Below are 15,040 nucleotides of genomic sequence, written 5' to 3'. Positions count from 1 at the left end.
CCTTAAATACTGTGTACAGTTTTGGTCACCCCATATCAAAAAGGATGTAGTGGAACTGGAAAGTGTTCAGAGAAGGGCCACAATGATGGTCAAGGGTATGGCGTGGCTTCCATAAGAGGAGAGACTAAAAAGATTAAGAACATAAAGAATGGCCATACTGGGTCATACCAAAGGTCTATCCAGCCCAGGATCCTGTCTACCGACAGTGGCCAATGCCAGGTGCCCCAGAGGGAGTGAACCTAACAAGTAATGATCAAGTGATCTCTCTCTTGCCATCCATCTCCACTCTCTGACAAACAGAGGCTAGGGACACCATTCCTTGCCCATCCTGGCTAATAGCCATTAATGGACTTAACCTCCATGAATTTATCCAGTTCTCTTTTAAACCCTGTTTTAGTCCTAGCCTTCACAACCTCCTCAGGCAAGGAGTTCCACAGGTTGACTGTGCGCTGACTGAAGAACTTCCTTTTATTTGTTTTAAACCTGCTACTCATTAATTTCATTTGGTGGACCCTAGTTCTTATATTACGGGAACAAGTAAATAACTTTTCCTTATTCACTTTCTCCACACCACTCATGATTTTATAGATCTCTATCATATCCCCTCTTAGTCTCCTCTTTTTCAAGCTGAAAAGTCCTAGCCTCTTTAATCTCTCCTCATATGGGACCCGTTCCAAAACCCCAATCATTTTAGTTGCCCTTTTCTGAACCTTTTCTAATGCCAGTATATCTTTTTTGAGATGAGGGGAACCACATCTGTATGCAGTATTCAAGATGTGGGCATACCGTGGATTTATGTAAGGGCAATAAGATATTCTCCGTCTTATTCTCTATCCCTTTTAAAATCATTCCTAACATCCTGTTTGCTTTTTTGACTGCCGCTGCACACTGCATGGACGTCTTCAGAAAACTATCCACGATGACTCCAAGATCTTTCTCTCGATTAGTTGTAGCTAAATTAGTCCCCATCATATTGTATGTAGCGTTGGGGTTATTTTTTCCAATGTGCATTACTTTATATTTATCCACATTAAATTTCATTTGCCATTTTGTTGCCCAATCACTTAGTTTTGTGAGATCTTTTTGAAGTTCTTCACAGTCTGCTTTGGTCTTGACTATCTTGAGCAGTTTAGTGTCATCTGTAAACTTTGCCACCTCACGGTTTACCCCTTTCTCCAGATCATTTATGAATAAGTTGAATAGGATTGGTCTTAGGACTGACCCTTGGGGAACACCACTAGTTACCCCTCTCCATTCTGAAAATTTACCATTTATTCCTACCCTTTGTTCTCTGTCTTTTAACCAGTTCTCAGTCCATGAAAGGATCTTCCCTCTTATCCCATGACAACTTAATTTACATAAGAGTCTTTGGTGAGGGATCTTGTCAAAGGCTTTCTGGAAATCTAAGTACACTATGTCCATTGGATCCCCCTTGTCCACATGTTTGTTGACCCTGTCAAAGAACTCTAATAGATTAGTAAGACATGATCTCCCTTTACAGAAACCATGTTGACTTTTGCCCAACAATTTATGTTCTTCTATGTGTCTGACAATTTTATTCTTTACTATTGTTTCAACTAATTTGCCTGCTACTGATGTTAGACTTACCAGTCTGAATTGCCAGGATCACCTCTAGGGCGTTACATTAGCTATCTTCCAGTCACTGGGTACAGTAGCTGATTTAAAGGACAGGTTACAAACCATAGTTAATAGTTTTGCAATTTCACATTTGAGTTCTTTCAGAACTCTTGGGTGAATGACATCTGGTCCTGGTGACTTGTTACTGTTAAGTTTCTCAATTAATTCCAAAACCTCCTCTAGTGCCACTTCAATCTGTGAAAATTCCTCAGATTTGTCACCTACAAAAGATGGCTCAGGTTTGGGAATCTCCCTAACATTCTCAGCCATGAAGACTGAAGCAAAGAATTCATTTAGTTTCTCCGTGATGACTTTATCGTCTTTAAATGCTCCTTTTGTATCTCGATCGTCCAGGGGACCCACTGGTTGTTTAGCAGGCGTCCTGCTTCTGATGTACTTAAAAAACATTTTGTTATTACCTTTTGAGTTTTTGGCTAGCTGTTCTTCAAACTCCTTTTTGGCTTTTCTATTTACATTTTTACATTTAATTTGGCAGTGTTTATGCTCCTTTCTATTTACCTCACTAGGATTTGACTTCCACTTTTTAAAAGATGCCTTTTTATCTCTCACTGCTTCTTTTACATGGTTGTTAAGCGTTGGTGGCTCTTTTTTAGTTCTTTTCCTGTGTTTTTTAATTTGGGGTATACATTTAAGTTGAGCCTCTATTATGGTGTCTTTGAAAAGTGTCCATGCAGCTTGCAGGGATCTCACTCTAGTCACTGATTTCAGAGTAGCAGCTATGTTAGTCTGTATTCACAAAAAGAAAAGGGAGGACTTGTGGCACCTTAGAGACTAACAAATTTATTTGAGCATAATGCATCCGATGAAGTGAGCTGTAGCTCACAAAAGCTTATGCTTAATAAATTTAAGCTCATGCTCAAATAAATTTGTTAGTCTCTAAGGTGCCACAAGTCCTCCTTTTCTTTTTACTCTAGTCACTGTACTTTTTAATTTCTGTTTAACTAACCTCCTCATTTTTGCATACTTCCCCTTTCTGAAATTAAATGCCACAGTGTTGAGCTGTTGAGGTGTTCTTCCCATCACAGGAATGTTAAATGTTATTATATTATGGTCATTATTTCCAAGCGGGCCTGTTATAGTTACCTCTTGGACCAGATCCTGTGCTCCACTCAGCACTAGATCGAGAGTTGCCTCTCCCCTTGTGGGTTCCTGTACCAGCTGCTCCAAGAAGCAGTCATTTAAAGTATCAAGAAATTTTGTCTCTGCATTTCGTCCTGAGGTGACATGTACCCAGTCAATATGGGGATAATTGAAATCCCCCACTATTATTGAGTTCTCTATCACTGTCCTGGTCAGGTGGTCAATAATAGATCCCTACTGTTATATTCTTATTAGAGCATGGAATTACTATCTATAGAGATTCTATTTGGGGCTGTTCAGCATAGAAAAGAGTTGATTAGGGAAGGGGGGATATGCTAGAGGTCAATAAAATCATGATTGGTGTGGAAAAAGTGAATAGAGAAGTGCTATTTACCCTTTACCACCATAAGTGCTAGAAATAGGGGTACTGGGGGTGCTGCTGCATTTCCTGGCTTGAAATGATTTCCATCATATACAGAGTTTAGTTTAGTTCAATGGCTCTCAGCACCCCCACTATACAAATTATTCCAGCACCCCTGTTTCCCACAATACAAAAACTGGGGTTCCCTGATGAAATTAAAAGGGAGCAGGTTTAATACAAACAAGAGGAAATACTTTTTCATATAGTATCTGTGGAACTCACTGCCAAAAGTGATGGGCAACAGTATAACTGTGTTCAAAAAAGACTTATATATGTTCATGGAGGATAGTTTCAGTATAGGTCCCTGTGATGAAGCAGAGAAACTACCAGCCGGCATAGCAAGGGTTAAAGAAAACCTTTGGGTTCAGCTAGCCCTGCCATGCTATATCTGCTGGTGAGGGGACTTCCTATTCTTCAGAGCCAACCCAGCAAGAACAGACCCTGTCCCAATCAGATGAGGAGCCCCCTCTATTACCTGAGTCAGAGATTCTGACTCAGTTCTCCAACTTTGTGGAAGAGCAATGGGCAGACAACACAATGAGCTGAGCATACACCCAGGTGGCAGCAATGAATGGGGAATCTCTCGAATCCCATCAAATGGGACTGTTTCCACACGTTGAGATTCAGGGCCACCATCTATATCATACAGAGAAAGACTGAGAAACTGAAGAGGTTTGGAATCATCTTTTGGTGCCCTGACCCTACTGGAAGGAGGTTATGCAACTGGCTCTTGCGATACCCTTCACTCTGCACCTTGCAAGGGCACTAGCCTGGATTCTGGCCCGTTTTTTTTTGGCCTGGGGTCTACAAAGATGTGCTGGATTTCTGTGCTTCATGCCTGGAGTGTCAGATCACTGCATCTCAACCAACCGAGAAAGCCTCCTTGATTCACCTCCGGCTTATGAATGTACCCTTTGGGTGGATTGGAAGCAACATAGTCGGCCCACTGGAGAAGAGCGCTACAGGATACCAGTTCATTTTAGTTGTAGTCTACGCAACCCGGTACCCGGACGCTCCATGAACGCCAAAACTGTTGCCACAGACCTTATGAAAATCTTCACTTGAGTTGGGATGCTACGGGAGATCTTAACAGATTAAGGAACAAACCTGATGAAGCAATTTTGCCATTTACTGACAATCAAGACCCTAAAGACATCTGTATACTATCCCCAAACGGATGGCCAGGTGCAGCGCTTTAACAGAACACTAAAAAAGATGCTCCGAAGGTTCGTCCTTATGGATGTCTGACACTGTCTCCTCTTCTATTTGCGGTGTGAGAAGCTTCCTAGTCTTCCATTGGCTTCTCACTATTTGAGTTCTTATATGGATGGCAACCGTGATGGATTTTAGACCTCGTTTTGGAAATGTTAGAAGAGCAGTCATCTCAAGCCAACAACACAGTCTAATATGTCTTGAATCTCCTATGTGCCCAAGGCACCCAGGAAGCAGAATCCTCTGTGTTTTTTAATCTGATTGCCCTGTAAGATTATCTTCCATTCTAATTTTACAGAGGTGCTTCTTCTACCTTTTTTCTTTCTAATAAAGTTCTGTTTCTTTTAGAATCTGATTGGGTTTTTTTTTGTGTCCTAAAAAAACCCAAGGTTGGTCTGTGCTCATCTTGTTTATTCTCAAGCCTCCCCAGGAAAGGGGGTGTCGGGGCTTGGGGGGAGATTAGGGGGGAGTAGGAACTCCAAGTGGTCCTTTCCCTGAGTTTGCCATCACTTGGTGGTGGCAGCATTACCTAATCCAAGGTACAAGGGAGAATTTGTGCCTTGGGAAGTTTTTAACTTAAGCTGGTAGAAATAAGCTTAGGGGGTCTTTCATGGGGGTCCCCATGTCTGTACCCTAGAGTTCAGAGTGGGGAGGGAACCCTGATACCACCTGATAACCCTCAATATTCAGATGGAACCGGGAGTTAAGGTCAGGGAAAACCCTTGCCCTCTTGCCCATGAAGTAAGAACTCCAATTACTTTCTGGGCACTCACTTCACTCTAGTCACCAACCATGCCCCTCTCCAATGGCTACATGCCATGAAGAATATGAAGGTGGTACCTCTCCCTCTAGCCCTTTTCTTTCTGCATTCAATTCTGGACTAGAAGAGCCCACCTGAATGCCAACTTCTTTTCCTAGGATGGCAGAGAGTAGCCGGGGCGGGACACGGGGGGGGACGGACTTGTAGGAATTAGCCAGGACAGCAGGTTCTGACTCCCCTCCAGGAGAGACACCAACTTTTAGGGGTTGATATACACAGGTCCTGAGCTGGGACTTGGTGAAGAGGAAGGGCCCGGATCCCCCTACCACTCACTCAGCCTTAAGGACTAAGACTACTCAGCCCAGCAGGGGGCTGAGAGCCCTGCAATCTAACCACTAGGCTGCTTGGCCAACCAGTCCGCATGCTTGGGGCAACCCTAAACTTCCGACTGCCAGAAGCTGGGAGGAAAAGACAGGGGTGGGTCTCTCCAAAATTGCCTTGTTCTGTACATTCCCCCAATAAAGCTGTGGTACTGGCCACTGTCAGAAACATTATACTGGGCTAGATGGACCTTTGGTCTGATTCAGGATGGCAATTCTTATGTTCTTAGGTCTATCTGGACCTTCATGTGTCTAAATACCTTTGAAAATATGGTCCTAGAGGGCTATCTGCATCTTTAAGGTCCTAAATACTTTTGAAAATATGGTCCTTAGTCTCCTAAGCTCTAGATGCACAATAGGAACTTAGACTCAGCATTACGGCGTATATCTTTACTGCATAGAAAAACCTGTGGCACCAATTCTCAGAGCCTGGGTCAATTGACTTGGGTTCACGGGACTTTGGCTGAGAGGCTAAAAAAAGCAGTGTAGGCCATCCCTGCTTGGACTGGAGCCCAGGCTCTGAGACCCTACCACCTTGCTAGCCCAAGTCAGAATGCCTATACTGCTATTTTTAGCTCTGCAACCCAAGCCCTGCAAGCCTGAGTAAATTGACCTGGGATCTAAGACTTGGTGTCATGGGTCTTTTATTGCAGTGTAGATATACCTACAATATCTTTTAGGCAGCCTGACACCTAGTGGAATCCACAGCCCTGAGTTAGGTGCACAAGCTACCACAAATGCGTGGGAAGAATTAGGCATCTAAAAAAAGGATTTACATAAGCCAGCAGGCTGAGCAGGGAGCTGCCTAAGCTAGTCAGTAGGAAATGTCAATGGGAGGGGTGTGGCCTAAACCCTATTCCTCAAACGGAATTAGTCAGTGGTGAGCTGGAGCAGGTTTGCTAGAACCGGTTGTTAAATTTAGAAGCCCTTTTAGAACCAGGTGTCCCACGAGGGACAACCGGTTCTAAAAGGGCTTCTAAATTTAACAAGTGGCCAAAAGTGGCGCCTTAGGCGCCGACTCCGTGGGTGCTCCGGGGCTGGAGCACCCACGGGGATAATTTGATGGGTGCACAGCACCCACCGGCAGCTCCCCGCCCCACGCCCAGCCCCAGCTCACCTCCGCTCTGCCTCCTCCCCTGAATGCACCGCCCCGCTCTGTTTCTCCACCGCCCACCCCTGGCTTCCCAAATTACAAGATTAATGGATGAAGGGAAACTCTGTAGGTATATATCTAAGTTTTAGCAAAGATTTGGGGAGGGTCTTACTTTGAAGTGCTTAGCAATGCTAATTAGAATTAAAGTTATATTTTATTCACAGGTACTTTTTAGATTTCCATTATGAGAGAAAGAACAGCACTCACAGTTTGAAATAATATTAAACAGATCTCAGATGATTATAAAAGAAAAGTTCTATAAAGTACCTGGGTTCTTCCATTGCCTCTAACAATAAGATGCTCCTGAGCAACAAGTAAGAAAATAAAATTCTAAATATATTTAAAGCTCTTTTAGTAAATAACCATACCTCCTTTTATGTGTACAGTGCCTAGCATATGGTTGGTGCAACCAGACACAATATATCATAAATGTTATGATTAAAAATAGCAACAATACATTCACTTTGAAAAGGAAATTTTAGGCTGAAGAATAAAAGAAGATAATTAGACAAATTTATTATTATATTGCACTAGAAAGTAGAAATAGCCAAGAATTAAATATATAGGTTCAGAAAATCTAAACCTTATAAAATCTGTGCCTACAAATTATTCAAATCTTTACTTCCTGGAATTTTGCTGTTGTGGAAGTTCTTCAAATTGGTAAAATCACAACTTTTATCTTTCAATTCATTTTTACTTTGCTACACTGCATAAAGTATGTTAGTAAGTAGTTTATTTTTCTTTTAATTGAGTATTTTAATTTTCTTTTAATTTTCAATTTAATGTTTATTATATATTTTGGGGTAATTTAGTTCTTCACTGGCTAAAATGAATTGAAAACTATAGATATATCTACAATATGCTTTTTTTCTAAGTCTGAATACACAATATCCTTGCATCTCTCACTATTTTCCCCTTAACAGGGAGTTTAATGTGATAATTTATTCAGGACATCTGAAATGCTGTTTCTTTTAAAAATTAGGTCACTGAAGAACACCAAAATCAGACAAGGCATTAAAATGCATTTAATGAAACTTCCAACAAATGAAACTGGCAGGACACAAGGCTCTGCAGCAGGAGTTGTAGTTCTAGCTGCTTATTATGATAATCTCCTGCAGAGCAGTTTACCTCTCATGTTGGTTTGTATATCCCCCCATTATGTTTTTTTTATCAGGCAGTATTAATATAGCCTGTACTATTTTGCAAAATGAATAGCAAAAGAATAATACAAACAGAATACAAAACAAGGTTTAAAAAAATTAGTTAAAATATGCTATATTCAGCTTTTTGTATATCTAAACAATACAGAACGCTAGTAGGAAATTTCTAGGGCATTATTTCTTATCAAATTTCTACCGTCATCCAGAAAGGGGTAACAATTTGACTCAGATGTACTGAATGGGGTAATTGATATTATCAAATGCAAAAAAAAGTAAGATAAAAGGTAATTTATGTCGATTTATTGTGAAACTATTGATATGATTATGACACTAAAGAAACCCATCCATGCATAACTAGAGTTTAATTCCATAACTGACATTCGCAAAAAGAAAAGGAGTACTTGTGGCACCTTAGAGACTAACCAATTTATTAGAGCATAAGCTTTCGTGAGCTACAGCTCACTTCATCAGATGCATATCGTGGAAACTGCAGCAGACTTTATATATACAGAGAGAATATGAACCAATACCTCCTCCCACCCCACTGTCCTGCTGGTAATAGCTTATCTAAAGTGATCATCAGCTTATCTAAAGTGATCTCCTGCTGGAGAGTGAATTTGTGTGGAGGGGTGGAGGGTGAGAAAACCTGGATTTGTGCTGGAAATGGCCCACCTGATGATCACTTTAGATAAGCTATTACCAGCAGGACAGTGGGGTGGGAGGAGGTATTGGTTCATATTCTCTCTGTATATATAAAGTCTGCTGCAGTTTCCACGATATGCATCTGATGAAGTGAGCTGTAGCTCACGAAAGCTTATGCTCTAATAAATTGGTTAGTCTCTAAGGTGCCACAAGTACTCCTTTTCTTTTTGCGAATACAGACTAACATGGCTGTTACTCTGATAACTGACATTGTGTAACAAAGGAATTTATGCAGCAAAAAAGTTCGGAGGCCTTTTGAGCTCTGCCATGGGCATGTCTGGCAATGTAATAGTAATAAAACCTGACATCCCACAGGAGTTATTGTGTATGTGAAGGGAGCCAGAGAGCTCATGTAAATGTGCCTCTGACTCACGAACCTTGTGGTGCCCACTGGTAGAGGGCACAGAGTTACAGTGATTCCCTGGGTCTGGTCTCTAAATAACAGTTTGTCAAAAGGTGTCAGGTAACATCTCTACTGAAAGCCTGTGTCCTACACATTGCAAAATGTATTCATGGATAGTATGTAAGGAGTTAAATATCTATACTGAAAATGATGCTCTTAAGGTGATAAACAAGTTTCCTTTAGGCAAGAAATGCTTATCTACCTGTCTGGCTATATGTAATCTAAGTATCCTATACTTCACAATGAACACATATTTACAGTCTGAGCAAAATGCTAATCAAGTGATTGAAGACTCTCCTTTAAGAGACAGGAGAATGTCTTGTTAGTTAAAAATTCTACTTGCTTCTTCTAGAATCACTGTTCTTTGATAAATAGATTTTATTTGTTTTCACTGTAAACAAATCTAAGTGCTGTGAGTTGAGCAGAGGTGAAACTGGTAAGCTACGATGTATTATTGCACTGGGAGTAGTGTATCTCTGAATTTTGTGAGTGTAGGGCGGGTCACTCCAGGGAGAGTTTTGGGGGATTGGAGTGTGCCTATTGCTTGCCTGGTGAGGGACAGCCAAGCCTTCGTAGGCTGAGAGGGGCGTGCTTTTGTTGCCTGTGGCTGGTGGAGTCAGGGAACTGAACCCTGGAAGACAGAAACAAGGCTTCCTCCCGCTAAGGGCAGCTGTTAGTAAGGTGCCTCACAACCCTGGGTACCCCTGGGAAGCGTCACAGCATCCCACCTTCTCTTGTACCCAAGAGCTCCCTATATTATGTAAAAAGAAAAGGAGGAGTTGTGGCACCTTAGAGACTAACAAATTTATTTGAGCATAAGCTTTTGTGAGCTACAGCTGATTTCATCGGATGCTGTAGCTCACAAAAGCTTATGCTCAAATAAATTTGTTAGTCTCTAAGGTGCCACAAGTACTAACACAGCTGCTACTCAGACTAACAGACTTATACAGACTAACACGGCTGCTACTCTGAAACCTATATTATGTAGCTCTCCAACTGCAAAAGGCCTGTCAGCATTCGTTCATCCCTACTGCTATAGTGACACCCACATTCTGTCTCAGGAGTAGGAAAGGACCCAGGAAATGGCTGGGAATAAGCCATTAAAAAAATTACTTGCCTTGTACATAGATGAGTGTCTCATGCCTGAATTTAGGCAGAGAGAGGAAGGCTCTCTTGATACCCAGGTATCTTTTGATGGTTAGGACTCACCAATACTTCACTTCTGCTACACAGGGCCTTAACAGCAAATATTTCTTTGCATTGAATACTCATAAAACTTATTAGGGATGAACCCATTTTCTTGTTAACAAATTGCCTACCATACCTTAAGGAATTGCCTTTCTGGTGGCCGCAGCATGAAGGGGCCTATGAATGTTTAGCGCATCTGGCACGTAAATACCTTGCAACACCAGCTACAACAGTGCCATGCAAATACCTTTTCTCACTTTCAGGTGACATTGTAAATAAGAAGTGGACAGCATTTTCTCTCGCAAATGTAAACAAACTTGTTTGTCTTAGTGACTGGCTGAACAAGAAGTAGGACTGAGTGGACTTGTAGGCTCTAAAGGTTTTTTACATAATCACTAAAAATAAAGCAAAATAATAATTCTACATTTGTAAGTTGCACTTTCATGATAAAGAGATTGCACTATCGTACTTGTCTCAGGTGAACTGAAAAATATTATTTCTTTTGTTTATCTTTATTATAGTACAAATATTTGTAATCAAAGTAATAATATAAAGTGAGCACTGAACACTTTGTATTCTGTGTTGTAAATAAAATCAGTATATTTGAAAATGTAGAAAAAATCCAAAATATTTATAATAAATTTAAATTGGTATTCTATTCTTGTTTAACAGTGTGATTAAAACTTTGATTAATTGCAACTAATTTTTAAAATCTAGTTAATTCATTTTGCATTAATCAATTGAGTTAACTGTGATTAATTGGCAGCTCTAATTTAAATACCTATTAGGTCAGATTCTGAGTTTACTCATACTGGTTTTCCACCACCCTAACTCCATTGACTAAGGTTTTACTCCTGGTTTATACTGGTATGATTGTTGTCAGAATCAGGTCCACTGATTTTGTCTAGAATAGCTACTTAATGGAAAACTACTAGAATATTGTCAGTCTCCATTACTAATAAACATTTACACTATATTGCATTTGTAAAAGGCTGTGTTTTAGAAAAAACAAAAATGTATGTAAAATGTTTCATGCAAAATTTGTATCCATATTAATATGTTAGAATAAATTCAAAAGTAATTTAGCAACTCTGATACTCCCCAACCAATGTCTTGCATTATGATTTTAATGAAAGAAGAGTAAAACATTAGTGTATGATATGTAAAGGATCTCAGCAGAGCTTTCTAAATGTTTGAGGGGATGAAGAATTGTGTGAGGTGTGGGAAAGGAGAGAATTGTTGTTAACATGACCTTTATTTGACAAATAAATATGTGTGTTTTGCAGCTGGAGAGCTATAGGTTATTTTAATATTTTAGATCCAGGTCCTGCTAGCTACTTGGTACAGTAATGTATGTTGACATATGAATCATACAGCATAGTAAAAAAACAGGAGTACTTGTGCCACCTTAGAGACTAACAAATTTATTTGAGCATAAGCTTTTATGGGCTACAGCCCACTTCATCGGATGCATGCAGTGGAAAATACAGTAGGATGACTTTATATACACAGAGAACATGAAACAATAGTTGTTACCATACACACTGTAATGAGAGTGATCAGTTAAGGTGAGCTATTACCGGTGGGCGGGGCAACCATTTTGTAGTGATAATCAACTGCTGGAAATGGCCCATCTTGATTATCACTACAAAAGGTTTTTTTTTTCTCTCCTGCTGGTAATAGCTCACCTTAACTGATCACTCTTGTTACAGTGTCTATGTAACACCCATTGTTTCATGTTCTCTGTGTATATAAAATCGTCCTACTGTATTTTCCACTGCATGCATCCGATGAAGTGGGCTCTAGCCCACGAAAGCTTATGCTCAAATAAATTTGTTAGTCTCTAGGGACTTTTTGCGGATACAGACTAAGACGGCTGCTACTCTGAAACAAGACTAAGAAAGTCTTTCTTTAGGGAGTAAGTAGGTAAGCCTATATTCTGATCATTTGGAGGCTAATTAGTGCCCCAGGAAAAGCTGAATAAGACTAATTATCTAATCAGGGTGATGGGCTGGGTGGGGTAAACATTCAGTTGGCCCCTGATAAAAGAGGCACAGGAAGGAAGTACAAGAAGAGGGGGAGGTGAGTAGTGGGGAGAAAGAGAGGGAGAAACAGGGCTAGCTGAGCCTGGCAATGCAGTGGTCCCAGAGTAGGAAGATCTCAGCGACCATAAAGCCCAGCAAAGATTGTAAATAGGTGGGAGCACGGGGTCTGTGGTGATATTGGTGAAAAGAAATAGAAATAAAGCGTCACTAAGAGCACACCTAGTGGAGTCTGTCTGAATTCTGCAGGGGACAAGGATGGAGCTGGGCCCCTGTTACAAAATGTAATATTTATGACTATCAATACAGTTTTTAATAAGAATAGCCAAATGCAAAACTGATACTAACAGTATCATAGAATCATAGAATATCAGGGTTGGAAGGCACCTCTGGAGGCCATCTAGTCCAACCCCTTGCTCAAAGCAGGACCGATCCCCAATTAAATCATCCTAGCCACGGCTTTGTCAAGCCTGACCTTAAAAACTTCTAAGGAAGGAGATTCCACCACCTCCCTAGGTAACGCATTCCAGTGTTTCACCACTCTCCTAGTGAAAAAGTTTTTCCTAATATCCAACCTAAATCTCCCCCACTGCAACTTGAGACCATTAATCCTTGTTCTGTCATCTGCTACCACTGAGAACAGTCTAGAGCCATCCTCTTTGGAACCTCCTTTCAGGTAGTTGAAAGCAGCTATCAAATCCCCCCTCATTCTTCTCTTCCGTAGACTAAACATCCCCGGTTCCCTCAGCCTCTCCTCATAAGTCATGTGTTCCAGTCCCCTCATCATTTTTGTTGTCCTCCGCTGGACTCTTTCCAATTTTTCCACATCCTTCTTGAAGTGTGGGGCGCAAAACTGGACACAGTACTCCAGATGAGGCCTCACCAATGTCGAATACAGGGGAACGATCACGTCCCTCGATCTGCTGGCAATGCCCCTACTTATACATCCTAAAATGCCATTGGCCTTCTTGGCAACAAGGGCACACTGTTGACTCATATCCAGCTTCTCGTCCACTGTAACCCCTAGGTCCTTTTCTGCAGAACTGCTGCCGAGCCATTCGGTCCCTAGTCTGTAGCGCGGTGCATTGGATTCTTCCGTCCTAAGTGCAGGACTCTGCACTTGTCCTTGTTGAACTTCATCAGATTTCTTTTGGCCCAATCCTCCAATTTGTCTAGGTCTCTCTGTATCCCATCCCTACCCTCCAGCGTATCTACCTCTCCTCCTAGTTTAGTGTCATCTGCAAACTTGCTGAGGGTGCAATCCAGACCATCCTCCAGATCATTTATGAAGATATTGAATAAAACCGGCCCCAGGACTGACCCTTGGGGCACTCCACTTGATACCAGCTGCCAACTAGACATGGAGCCATTGATCACTACCAGTTGAGCCCGACAATCTAGCCAGCTTTCTATCCACCTTATAGTCCATTCATCCAGCCCATACTTCTTTAACTTGCTGGCAAGAATACTGTGGGAGACCAGGTCAAAAGCTTTGCTAAAGTCAAGGAACAACACGTCCACTGCTTTCCCTTCATCCACAGAGCCAGTTATCTCATCATAGAATTAGATTAGTCAGGCATGAGTTGCCCTTGGTGAATCCATGCTGACTGTTCCTGATCAGTTTCCTCTCCTCTAAGTGCTTCAGAATTGATTCCCTGAGGACCTGCTCCATGATTTTTCCAGGGACTGAGGTGAGGCTGACTGGCCTGTAGTTCCCAGGATCCTCCTTCTTCCCTTTTTTAAAGATGGGCACTACATTAGCCTTTTTCCAGTCATCCGGGACCTCCCCCGATAGCCATGAGTTTTCAAAGATAATGGCCAATGGCTCTGCAATCACATCCGCCAACTCCTTTAGCACTCTCGGATGCAACGCATCCGGCCACATGGACTTGTGCACGTCCAGCTTTTCTAAATAGTCCCTAACCACCTCTTTCTCCACAGAGGGCTGGCCATCTATTCCCCATGTTGTGATGCCCAGCGCAGCAGTCTGGGAGCTGACCTTGTTCGTGAAGACAGAGGCAAAAAAAGCATTGAATACATTAGCTTTTTTGCACATCCTCTGTCACTAGGTTGCCTCCCTCATTCAGTAAGGGGCCCACACTTTCCTTGACTTTCTTCTTGTTGCTAACATACCTGAAGAAACCCTTCTTGTTACTCTTAACATCTCTTGCTAGCTGCAACTCCAGGTGTGATTTGGCCTTCCTGATTTCACTCCTGCATGCCCGAGCAATATTTTTATACTCTTCCCTGGTCATTTGTCCAATCTTCCACTTCTTGTAAGCTTCTTTTTTGTATTTAAGATCAGCAAGGATTTCACTGTTAAGCCAAGCCGGTCGCCTGCCATATTTACTATTCTTTCTACTCATCGGGATAGTTTGTCCCTGTTACTTCAATAAGGATTCTCGAAAATACAGCCAGCTCTCCTGGACTCCTTTCCCCCTCATGTTATTCTTCCAGGGGATCTTGCCCATCAGCTCCCTGAGGGAGTCAAAGTTTGCTTTTCTGAAGTCCAGGGTACGTATTCTGCTGCTTTCCTTTCTTCCTTGTGTCAGGATCCTGAACTTGACTATCTCATGGTCACTGCCTCCCAGGTTCCCATCCACTTTTGCTTCCCCTACTAATTCTTCCCGGTTTGTGAGCAGCAGGTCAAGAAGAGCTCTGCCCCTAGTTGGTTCCTCCAGCACTTGCACCAGGAAATTGTCCCCTACATTTTCCAAAAACTTCCTGGATTGCCTGTGCACCGCTGTATTGCTCTCCCAGCAGATATCAGGGTGATTGAAGTCTCCCATGAGAACCTGGGCAGGCGATCTAGTAACTTCTGCAAGTTGCCGGAAGAAAGCCTCGTCCGCCTCATCCCCCTGGTCCGGTGGTCTATAGTTG

The 15,040-nt window shown here is 41.8% G+C and overlaps 1 protein-coding gene across 3 annotated transcripts in view; it reads right to left on the bottom strand.

The window, feature by feature from the left end:
- The window catches only part of DEUP1 (deuterosome assembly protein 1), a 94,521-nt gene that overhangs the window by 14,061 nt on the left and 65,420 nt on the right, over positions 1–15,040 (bottom strand). The window lies entirely within an intron of this gene.

The sequence above is a fragment of the Lepidochelys kempii genome, chromosome 1 (assembly GCF_965140285.1).
Source record: "Lepidochelys kempii isolate rLepKem1 chromosome 1, rLepKem1.hap1, whole genome shotgun sequence".
NCBI classification, from domain to species: domain Eukaryota; kingdom Metazoa; phylum Chordata; order Testudines; family Cheloniidae; genus Lepidochelys; species Lepidochelys kempii.
The sequence above is the reverse complement of the archived record's forward strand: the minus strand, read 5'-3'. Positions and strand labels throughout refer to the sequence as shown.